A 12,471-nucleotide genomic window follows, 5' to 3' on the forward strand; every position below is an offset into this window, starting at 1 on the left:
TATTGGCATCTTGGCCACAAGCATAGCAAGCATCCTCAAAAAGGAATATTTCAAAAGAATCAACAGAATCATAACAATCATCATAGCAATCATCCTTCGGTAAGCACGAAGAGAAATTAAACAATGTATGAGTTGAAGAGTTACTCTCATTAGAAGGTGGGCACGGGTGATCAATCCGCTCTTCCTCCTTTTGTTCTTCGCTCTCCTCCTATTTTTTTCAGCCAATGAGCTCACAATGTCATTAATTTCTTCTTCCATAGACTCCCGCAAAATATTAGTCTCTTCTTGAACAGCAAAGACTCTCTCAATAAAATCATCAATATCGGAATTGAATTCATAATTCTCATAGCAATATTTAAGTATAGCAAAATTTTCAGGTCTATAAACTGAATCTTCAAAATCTTTAAACAAAGATTCAATTTCATAAGCACCCATAAAAGCAACGAACTCTTCTATTTGTTCCACATCATAGTAATCATATATATACCATTAGCATAAGAAGCTAAGGTTTCATTATCATTAAATCTATCTATCTATTATATAATTAAAACAAGAGGCAAACAAGCCATCACGTTAATCCACATAGATTAAATTATCTCCACCGTTAATATTAAAAGGCAACGGCTGAGATTTAAAGGATTTCAAAGTTACATACAACTATTGCTAGGTACAAATAATTTGTTTGCCACGCATGGCTGACACGCCTCCTAAACATGCCTTTTCAATTATGTGTCCGAGACAACCACGAATACCTGCCAAATAAAGAGAGTACACCAAATAAAGAGAGTACACGATATGGATTCTACTGCACACAATTATTACAAATCGGAACGCGTGCACGCAAATTTACACACGGACTCAATCGGCTAACACTAGCAAATAAAGACACCCAGTTGGCCACGTCCAGCAACGCCCAGGAAGCCAAATCTTTTTTTTGTTTTAGCATGGACTACAAGGACACGGATCGGGCACAATCTATCCATCTTGCTCCATGTGAGGCTGAACAACATAACAAAGTGGGATGGATGCAATAACGGCATGATGGATGGCGTCTGAGAGCATCACAAACACCATAACAAAGTGTGATGGATGCAATTAGGGCAGGATCGGAAGGCGTCAGAGAGCGTTGCACTGGACAAAGTTCCTCCGTATGCTTTCTCCGTGCATAAATCAGCCAAAGCGGTGACAACGTGTCTCGACACCGACCAAACCTTCTGAGTTGCCTCTCCTAAATCATCAAGGTTCGTAAATATCAATTACTTGATTCACTTACTCAGGATAAAATCTATGAGATATTATCAATTGACAAACAATTTTCGAATGCTTTTGTAGCCAAAACACCATGGCGTATAAGAATCGGAGTGCCTTAACCGATGAGCATATGAGCTTCGGTGGATCAAAAAATATATTATATATTTACATGCAGATTGTTCCGTTGTTTTGAACAAGAACTAATATATTGTAACTATTTGATAGGGCCAAACAATGCATGTTACTGTGAGAATTAAAACTCATGATACTATAAATGTGGAGTTTGATACACAATTATTGATCAAATAAGAATGAGAAACCTGTTTATGCATTATCATTTTAAAATTGTGGAAGCCACAAAGTATCACCTGTCGACCAATGAAATACAGAGGTAAGGATCATCGGAAATTTTTTCCTGATTACTACTTCCAGTTTGCTTCCAAGGACACACTACAAGAACATGCAGGGAAAGATAAACAATGCTCATACTTTATAGTTCTAAATAAGACTCAACTAATTAATCTTTCTCGCTATGAAGTAACTAATCGCCAATTATACAGATGTCATTACTCACCCAAATGAAGCATGTGGAATCAAGAATAACAGAGTAAGTGAATAATGCATAACCACATACTTTAATTGGACTTCCATCATTGCATTATCATTAAATTTTCCAGCTTAAACATACTTTAATTGGACTTCCATCATTGCATTATCATTAAATTTTCCAGCTTAAACTTTTCATGAGTGATAAAATCAGAATTACACTATAGGGAAATTCTACTTTATATTTTGAATGAGGATGTAATCGACATCCAAACTATCCTTATTGTGACATCAACAACCGTGCAGAAGTTTTAATAGTACGTCCAACAAAGTCACAACATCTTCTGTCATTTACAAAAAAATAACAGATTTCCATGATTAAAGAGGATTGTGCCTAAAGTCAACCACTGCCGCAAATGTATACATATCTAGATACACCCGCGACTCAGGAACCTCTTGAAAGGTATGGAACACTATCTTGTATTATTTATCAACTAATGAATCATGACTCATGTTTATTAACCAATGTAAAATAATAATTATACTTGACTAACTCCATATATGCAGACACTCACCAGAAGAAACTTCACCAAAAATGATCGAGATAGATAGAAGTACACAAGGTACACTAGAAGAACAAGTGTCTTACAGAACTCACTGGAATGACGCATGGAAACTAAGCAAATCAGGCAGTCATCAAACTTCTTCTAAGATATGACATCACCACTTTTCAAGAAAAACAAGACTCTAAGACCTGCAGGGACAGTGAGCTATATCAGTTATAAGCTTATAATGGAGCCATATTTGACTTATTAATGTATGTCAACTTCTTCAGATTGATAACTTTGATTTTGTGGGTAATTTATTTAAATTTTGCATTCATGGCAATAGCTACAATAGATCTGTTGCAAGAAAATATTTGATGTTGGTATATGTCATGTGATGATTGTTTTCTGCAGCAATAACAATGCTATGGTAGGCATAGTATTCGACTCCAAATTAGTGGATGTACAACTACTACAAGCTGCAGTTCCTTTAACGAGGGTGGCAAAAAGTTGCTTAATACATTTGTCTTGAACTTGATGAACTCATTGGATGGAAAATCTGAAGAAGAGCAGAAGATTATACGATAATTATGCTGAAAACAAGAGAAACTATTTGTATTAACTGATATAGAGTAAGAATACTTGACAATCCATTAATATAAGGAGGACTTATTAGGTAACAACGGTTTATTTATTTATTTTCGAACGCGGAGGTGAAAGGCCTCAGTCGATAAATTAAGCAGAAAAGAATTACCCAGTTAATTAGCGGAAAACTGGGCGAATACCATGATAACAACGGTATAACATTACCACTATCAGAAGCATGCCATATTGTAATTATTTAAATACATTCAGACATGCACTTTTGTGAGTTTTATATTCTTGGTAAAATCAATTACATGAACCAACATTTCAGTTACTACATGTAAGCTGTCCTGCTTTGTCTTAATACACATACAAGTAATATAACTTGCTAATATATGGTAACAAGAAATAAAAATACATGTGAACAATCAGCCACTATGGAGGAACTAGGAATGATTTAAAGCCGTAGCACATTACATAGGTGGAAGCTGACAGCACCAGCAATGAGGAAGCCCATAGCTCGCCTCAACCTGCAGACTCTCTGTAAATGCAAAGAGACCAATCACAAATGTATATTACTACTTTTTAAAACTGCTTTCATGTGTATATATGGTAATAAGAGCGAACAAGACTTATAATATTGGCTTTACGTAGTAGATGGATATAATGAGTATAGTTTTGCTGTATGAAGGTCCATATAATCATTATGGAGGAGTTGAAGAGATAATAATCAAAATTTAGGTAGAATGTCAACATAAAAAAGATCATGCTCAATTCCCTAAACAAACATAAGGCGCATCAATGGATGTCAAATAACTATAATCTTTATCCTATAACTAATAATCCTTGCATGAACCCAGAATGTACGAGGTTATCTCCTAAATTAAAATTTAACAGAACAGCAGAGTATATCATCTGTATCTCTTAAGTAATCTAAAGATAATATATGTAAAAATAACTTACAAGTACATATATACTGCCAGGCAAGAGGAGACTACAGAGAATATCAGGAGAGTATAGGAAGAGATTCATTACCGGCCCATACTGCTCCGCCTCAACAATGACAGAGAAGATGGTCATCCAACCTGACAACAAATCTCTCATTCCTGGCACGATGAGTAGGAGAGTAGAGCTAACAACAAGCTATCTCTCAGATTCTCCCGTGGCCTGCCTCACCAGATCAGAATCTGCAAGATGCGACCTAGCCGGTAGGCGGCTCAAGATCCGCGGCTTGAAAGCCCGTCCCCTCCTTGCTCAGAGCTGGCCTCCGAGAGCATCTTCTTCAAAGCTTCGGTGCTGGGCATGCCACTCGATTTGGTATACAACCAAGCTTCCAAGACTACCACGATAGAGCAAGGAAAGGGAAAGGGGATCTACTTTCTCATTTAGAACAGAGGATGTAGAGACGTGAAGCAGTTAACCAATTAGCCTTTTCTTTTGACGGGAACCAATTAGCCTTTGTTTCCCAATGAAGTAGACCAACTAGCCCATTGTGACTTGTGAGAGTGACTCAAGAAAAATATTAAAATAATTTGTAAAAAAAAATCTTACAACAATACTAGGTCGTGGGTCTATTAGTAGAAAATTTGACATCGTTCTGATAGAGCATATAATGGACCGAGGGGCAAGAAATAAATGTTTTTCAATATTAACATTTTTAAATAAATTAATGTTAACATATTTATATAATTTGGTCGCGCATCCGGTGCCATGACAAGTGTACGTGAAAAAGATGTTTTAGAAATTCCTAACAAACATTAATCCATAGTTACATTTTATTTTTGACACTAAATTGTAGGAGCGGTCGTGATGCTATGATAATACATATATCTAATTTTTAGTGCATGGTATTTGAATCCAGGCGATGGGCAAGATATTTTGGACGCCCAGTGATGCGATTTTAAGTTCCTTCGGTTCAATTTACTTTCTCATCAATAATTACATTGTTTATGTAGTTTATAGTAGAATATCTAAAAGGACTTATATTTAAAAACGGAGGGAGTATATACGTAGTAAACATTTTGGTTGGGCTAAAGAATATAATCCATATCACAAAAAATAAGTACATGTTTTTTTATTATGTTTTAGGAGCTTTATACTTCCGGTGAACCTTGATAATACATCTGGATCATTTTCGCAAAAAAACCAGCAACAACATGCACACAGTTTGCGATGAATGTAATTAAAAGAGAATATTATGGTATGTCAAGATAATATGTATAGGAATTGCATTACCTTATAACCACTGTCGAGAAACATAAATAGGTGAAACACATCACTACAAATGTGGCATAGACAAATAGTTTAAGATTTGATAAGATGGAAGGCATTTTCAGCAATAACAATATATCAACCAGGACAACAAGGGATGTCAGGTGCAAGTGTCAAAGGATACCAGGTGCAAGTGTCAAATATGGAGATCAACAAGAAAGACTATGATTTCCAACACCAAACCGATGACCCAACTAATAGTATTCTTTAGTTTTTCTTATTTTCGTACTCACCATCAACCAGATAGTATTTAGCCAAATATATCCACCAAAATACAATTGAATATCGATATGTTGTGCATTTAAATTATATTCTAAGATAGTTAACCGTCTCACAAGATATTCATAAAGAAAATATAACACATATTAAATCTAGCCGCGCAAATGCGCGGGTGACCCTGCTAGTTCACATGAAAAGGGAAGGTGTGGAGCCTTCATCCTAGAGCAACAAGTATAATCATATCTCAAGCATAGTTGCCGAGCATACCAATGCAACATATAAATTTGATCCCATAATAGTTCCCCTTTTTGAGTCAAGCGATAATCCCTAAAGTATTCACGTTGATCCAACGTGTCTCCCATAACATAATTGAATGGGGTTTTCTCAGGATTATCAAAGTAGTAAATAATATCTTTCACATAATGAGCATCAAGGGTTTTAGGAGGTTCCCCATCTCCATGAGTAGCAAGTACCACTATTTTTTTGGTGTTTCGTGTTCCATATCCATAACTAAAGATAGAGAACAACTTAGAACAGGAAATAAAAACTACTTAGTGATAAAGCAAACAAGCACACACGAGAATGTTCACCCCACACTATAGCTCCCCGGCAACGGTGCCAGAAAAAGGTCTTGATAACCCACAAGTATAGGGGATCTATTGTAGCCTCTTTCGATAAGTAAGAGTGTTGAATCCAACGAGGAGCTAAAGGTAAAACAAATATTCCCCCAAGTTCTATCGACCATCGATACAATTCTACGCACGCTTAACGTTCGCTTTACCTAGAACAAGTATGAAACTAGAAGTACTTTGTAGGTATTGTTGGATAGGTTTACAAGATAATAAAGAGCGCGTAAATAAAATCTAGGGGTTGTTTAGATAAAGACACAACTAAGTTAGTTTTAGTAGAGAGCTTGTTGTCACACAAGAAAGTTATTTGTCCCTAGGCAATCGATAACTAGACCGGTAATCATTATTGCAATTTTATTTGAGGGAGAGGCATAATCTAACATACTTTCTCTTCTTGGATCATATGCACTTATGATTGGAACTAGCAAGCATCCGAAACTACTAAGATCATTAAGGTAAAACCTAACCATAGCATTAAAGCATCAAGTCCTCTTTATCCCATACACAACAACCCCCTTACTCGGGTTTATGCTTCTGTCACTCAAGCAACCCACTATAAGCGAATCATGAACGTATTGCAACACCCTACAGCGGGAATCCCTCACGCGTGCGCGACACGGAGAGCACCATAGGACAACACCAATAATAAAACATGCAACTCAAACCAATCACGATCATCAATTAACCCATAGGACAAAACAGATCTACTCAAACATCATAGGATAGCCATACATCATTGGGAAATAATATATAGCATTGAGCACCATGTTTAAGTAGAGATTACAACGGGTAAAAGAGGGGTTACACCGCTGCATAGAGGGGGGAAGAGTTGGTGATGAGGGCGGTGAAGTTGTTGGTGTAGATTGCGGTGATGATGATGGCTCCAGCGGCGTTCCGGCGCCACCGGAAGAGAGGGGGAGAGGCCCCCCTTCTTCTTCTTCTTCTTCTTCCTTGACCTTCTCCCTAGATGGGAGAAGGGTTTCCCCTCTGGTCCTTGGTCTCCATGGCATGGGAGGGGCGAGAGCTCCTCCGAGATTGTATATGTCTCTCTGCCTCTCTCTGTTTCTGCGCTCCCAGATCTGGCCTTTCACCGTTTCTTATATTCCCGGAGATCCGTAACTCCAATTGGATTGAAATTTGAACACGATTTTTATCTGGATATTAGCTTTCTTGTAGTGAAAGAAGGGCAACAACCGCCTTACGGGGTGTCCACGAGGGTCAGGGGCGCCCCCCTGCCTCGTGGCCCCCTCGGACATCGTCTCGCGTTGATTCCACTTCCCAAAATTCACATATATTCCAAAAAAATCTCCGTCAGTTTTTATCCCATTTGGACTCCCTTTGATATGGATTTTCTGCGAAACAAAAAACATGCAACCAACAGGAATTGGCACTGGGCACTGGATTGAATATGTTAGTCCCAAAAATAGTATAAAAAGTTGCCAAAAGTGTATGAAAGTTGTATAATATTGGCATGGAACAATAAAAAATTATAGATACGACGGAGACGTATCAGTCGCCAGGAATGAAGTCAACTAACTTAGTGTCATCTGCCGATTTAAACTTCAACAAGGGATCATGCTCTGTGGTTGGCTTCTTCAAAGACATCATATCCGCCGGGTAACATTATCCTTGTAAAACTTCAGCTCCTCTGTCGCACAAACAGACTCAGCATAAGCAACATCATCTTCTTCACACTCCAAAGCTACCTTGCGACTCCCGTGCACTGTGATGGTGCCCTTATGACCTGGCATCTTAAGCTGTAAGTAAACATAACAAGGCCTCGCCATGAATTTAGCGTAAGCCGGCCGCCCAAACAGAGCATGATAAGGGCTCTTGATCTTAACCACTTCGAAGGTCAGCGTCTCAGACCTGGAATCATACTCATCTTCAAAAGCAACCTCCAAAGATATTTTTTGCCCACTGGGTATGCCGACTTACCAGGCACTACACCATCAAAAATAGTATTAGACGGCTTAAGATTTTTATCAGTTAGCCCCATGCGACGGAAAGTATCATAGTAAAGGATATTGATGTTGCTGCCTCCATCCATGAGGACTTTAGTGAATTTGTATCCTCCAACCTGAGGAGCAACTACCAGCGCCAAGTGACCCGGATTATCAACCCGGGGCGGGTGATCCTCACGACTCCACACAATGGGCTGTTCAGACCATCGTAAGTAACGGGGCACCGCCGGCTCAACGGCGTTCACTGCCCTTTTATGAAGCTTCTGATCCCGCTTACATAAGCTAGTAGTGAAGACGTGGTACTGCCCACTATTCAATTGCTTCGGGTTACTCTAATAACCAGACGGCTGCTGCTGACTCCCCTGACTATTCTATTGGTTATAACCACCCTGATGGCCTTGACCTTGAAAACCGGAACTTGAGCCGCCGCCTCCATGACCCGGACCATGAGGGTCGGACCCTGAACCGCCATTCGGGCCATGGTTGTGCTGCAAAAGATGAGAATCTATGAATTTCTTCATGATAAAACAATCCGTCCACAAATGTTTAGATGGCCTCTCCTTTGTTCCGTGTCTTGGACACGGCTGGTTCATTACTGATTCGAGGTCGAGTTCTCCCCCTCCAGACTGAGCCGGCCTCCCCGTGCGACATTGGTAATTATACCGCGCACCAGTGTTGGCCATGAAGTCTAGATTCCCTTCAGCTCTGTGTTTACCATTGCCACCCTGACTGGCCGGGTTGTGTTGCTGCCCTTTCATGCCGATACTCTTCTTTCCCTTGCCTGTCTTTTCATCATCAGACTCGGCATCCTTGGTACCATCAGAGTCGGCATACTTGACAAGGGCCGGCATGAGCTCCCCCATGTCATTGCAACGGCGTTTAAGCCGCCCAAGTTTCTATTTGAGAGGGATGAAACGGCAATTTTTCTCCAACATTAAAACCGTTGAGCCGACGTTGATGCTATCTGACGAGTGTATGATAGTTGAGACCTGTCGCACCCAACTGGTTCTCGACTCGCCCTCACCTTGAACACAAGAAACTAAATCCACAGTTGACATAGGCTTCTTGCACGTATCTTTGAAATTTTGAATAAAACGGGCCTTCAGCTCCGCCCACGACCCAATGGAGTTGGCGGGCAACGCCTTCAACCAAGTGCGAGCCGGCCCTTCCAACATCATGGTGAAATACTTGGCACATGCAGCTTCACTGACTTCTAGCATCTCCATGGCCATCTCATAACTCTACACCCAAACTTCAGGGGGCTGATCTGCTGTGTAATTAGGCACCTTACGAGGACCCTTGAAATCCTTAGGCAAACGCTCGTTACGTAGAGAGCCACCAAACACGGTACACCCAAGGTTCTGGAGGTCGTTCCTGCCTCCACCGAATTCATCGGGTAAGCCGGGGCGTGTTGATGAGCCGCTAGCTCGGCCTCCCTTCGCGCTCTGCCCTGATCTACCAAAGTCTGGGCATTGGCTCCTCCATGCGCCGGTTCATGTCCACGGGGCTGGTTGCGGCGCTGCTCCGTACTTGAAACCGCTAGTGAATCAATGTGCCGGCTGTAACTCCGGCTTGGACGAGGGGTGGAGTGAATCCGCTCACGACTATAGGAATAAGCTGCTTGCTGCTCCAATGCTGTCTGAAGAAGTTCTCTGGCCCTCCGTGTTTCAACCGCCGTTGGAGACTCGCCTTCAACTGGCAGAGCCGCCAATCGTGTCGCCGCAGCAATCGTATTGTCCAGGGGGTTAGAATAATGACCCGGCGGCGTCAAAACATGCTGAGGCGGGGTATTGTTCATACGAGGAGAGCCCATGACTCGTGGCTGAACTAGCGCTCCACCCCTAGGCACTTCAACCGTCTGATTTACCGCTGGCGGGTCACTGGTCCCTGCACCAGGTGTGTTGAAGAGGTTCCTCGCCTCGTAAACCGGAGGCAAACGACTCCGATGTCTCCTCCTCATGACTTTGTTTGAAGCATTCTGATCTAACGTGAGCCGGAAGGACTCTGCCTGAATTCGTTGTGCCTGAACATCCAGAGCAGCCCGCTCTTCAGTCATCCTAGCGTTCTCAGCCGCCAGGTCTTCCTTGGCTTGAGCTATCTCATCTCGCAGTTTCGCAACTTCCGCATTATGCTGAGCTTGTTGCCGGGTTAACCTCTGTCGTCAACAATGTTGTCAAAGTGTCTAATAAGTCGGACAACACCTGAGCCGGCGGGCGCACGGGGCCTCCTGCCCCGGCCGCCGTTGCCGTTGCTGACCCAGAAATCATTGCTACTGCAGTCGTAGAATTCTGCCCTGGCTGTGTCCTGGCCATGAAAATTGCGACCCTATTCAGCGGCTCATAGGGTTCCGGAATACTGTCGCCATCGGAACAGCCCCCAAGCCGGCCGTCTTGCAACTGATACATTGAATTAGTCTCGCCCGTGGACAATTCACCATCAGAGTAGATGGCCGTCTCACCGCCAGACACGGATCCTTCCTCAAGTTCCGCCCCATGGATGAACCCGATGAAGGCGCGCTTTACGGTGGGTTGAACCTGGGCGGGTTAGTCACGCTAAGCCGTCTTGATGATGTCAGTGCGGATGTCCGGCTCAGGGCCCGGTTCGCCGATTTTGCCGATGAAGACGTGGATTCCGCCGAAGGGGACCCGGTACCCGTACTCGATTGAGCCGGCCTCGGGGCCCCAGCCTGCATCGTCGATGTAGAGCTTGCCACGATGAATCTTGGTCATCCGGCCCACAATGTATCCCTTGATCCCTTCGAAGTTACCCTTCAAGAACTCAAAACCACCATGCGATAGCCCCACGGTGGGCGTCAACTGTCATGGAATTGTCACGGCAGATGTCCTAGCAGAAGGACTTAGTCGTGGAGCCATCGCAATTAGGTTAGCTTAAAGGGGTCAAACGGGACAAAGGACACAGGAGTTTATACTGGTTCGGCCCCTTGCTGTGAAGGTAAAGGCCTAGTCCAGTTTGAGGTGGTATTACTTGGGTTTCGATTACCAGGGAGCGAATACGCTTGACCTAGTTCTCGATGTGTTGTCTCTTGACCTAAGCCGCCGCCGGGTCGTCCATTGATATACACAGGTTGACGCCCCGCGGCTCACGGAGTCCCGGCCTGCTCATACACAAAGGTGTCCGGCTTGGTGACTAACTATAGATAACTTACAATACAAGTCATACATACATGGCGGTTTACACTTATGGGCCTTAAGCCGTCTTTGGACTTTGGGCCCTTTAACAAGTCTCTTTCATGAGCCGCCATCATCTAAATCTTCATGGGCTTTGTTGTGATGAACCGCCATTGGGATAACCTGGCCTTTCCTGGGCGGTCATACCCAATAGTTATATCCCCAACACTTATACTTGTGGGTTATCAGCGCACAAGTGAGCCTCAAATGTGTGAAAAACAGCATACATCCCATCTGCCATTATTTCTAATAATTTACAGCCCATTTGCTAATTCTTAAGGATTTGTTTGGAGCCCATATTATTTTTGTTAGCATTACATCCCATATTGTGGCGATGGTTAAACATTATACGAAATTTTGCATATTTCGGTGCGGTCCCAACTGTTTTTAATCCCGAAATTTTGAGTCACATTCAAACTAATTTGAAAAATAAATTTACATCATATAAAAATGAAATAATTGTCCACGCATAAAAATCAATGGAATTTAAATCTTTAAATGAAAAAAAAGAAATTTGAAACTAATTCTCGGTTTGATGTGTTTTAAAAATGTACATCCCATTTCTCATTACTGATAGCCCATTTTCTGGGCAAGCCATATGAAACTCTCCTCATCTTGAAAGTTTTGCAGCCCGGCAGGCCTGACAAAACAAGTAGGCCTTGGTTGGGTATTCCTTTAAAAAAAGTAGAACTGGGCTAGCAATTTTCAGCAAGAAAAAAACACAACTGGGCTCATGATGTGGTAAACATAAATAAAACCATGGCTAGATGGGCCACAACCCCCGCACAACCCCGTTGTTACCCTGATCCGTCTCTAAAACTAGTATAAATAACAACTGCTTGTTCCTAAAAAAGTAAATAACAACGGCGCGACCTGCTGGGTCCCTAGTGTCAGCCGCTCGTTGTGTAATTCTCTCATTTATTGACAACGTTGACAATGGCATGGGCCCAGATGTCCAACCATTAGTAGGAACCATTTTTTGGGCTTGTAATAACGAGGCACTTGCTTGCGTACTACCATGACCCTAGTGGGTCCCTACTGTCATCCTCTCCACGTACAGTCATCTCTTTGTTCCTCTCGGATGTTGATGACGTTGACAATGCAAGAGGGCGGCGCACCACGTACGGCGAGTGAACCAAGGTGGAGGACGACGGCGAGGCCTCGGACGGAACGAACAGGAGCCGTGGAAGATGCGCCAGTCTATTCGTAGGCGGACGGGAGTACTAGGGTTGACTGGTTCGGGTGCGGGTGCGTGTTGGGGCTAACGTCGCCG

General features: G+C 42.4%; 1 long non-coding RNA gene across 2 annotated transcripts; it reads right to left on the reverse strand.

Moving 5' to 3' along the window:
- Positions 1-568: 568 nt before the first annotated feature.
- On the reverse strand, positions 569-4,389 carry LOC109746168 (uncharacterized). 2 transcript variants are annotated; one of them, XR_006672149.2, is made up of 4 exons: positions 3,963-4,389; positions 3,405-3,468; positions 2,456-2,551; positions 569-1,228 (listed from the first exon to the last, which is right to left on the reverse strand). It is a non-coding gene; the product is annotated as an uncharacterized lncRNA (long non-coding RNA). The 2 variants fall into 2 exon arrangements; XR_006672148.2 differs by having other exon boundaries at positions 2,447-2,551.
- Positions 4,390-12,471: the final 8,082 nt, after the last annotated feature.

Source organism: Aegilops tauschii, chromosome 3, assembly GCF_002575655.3.
Source record: "Aegilops tauschii subsp. strangulata cultivar AL8/78 chromosome 3, Aet v6.0, whole genome shotgun sequence".
NCBI classification, from domain to species: Eukaryota; Viridiplantae; Streptophyta; class Magnoliopsida; order Poales; family Poaceae; genus Aegilops; species Aegilops tauschii.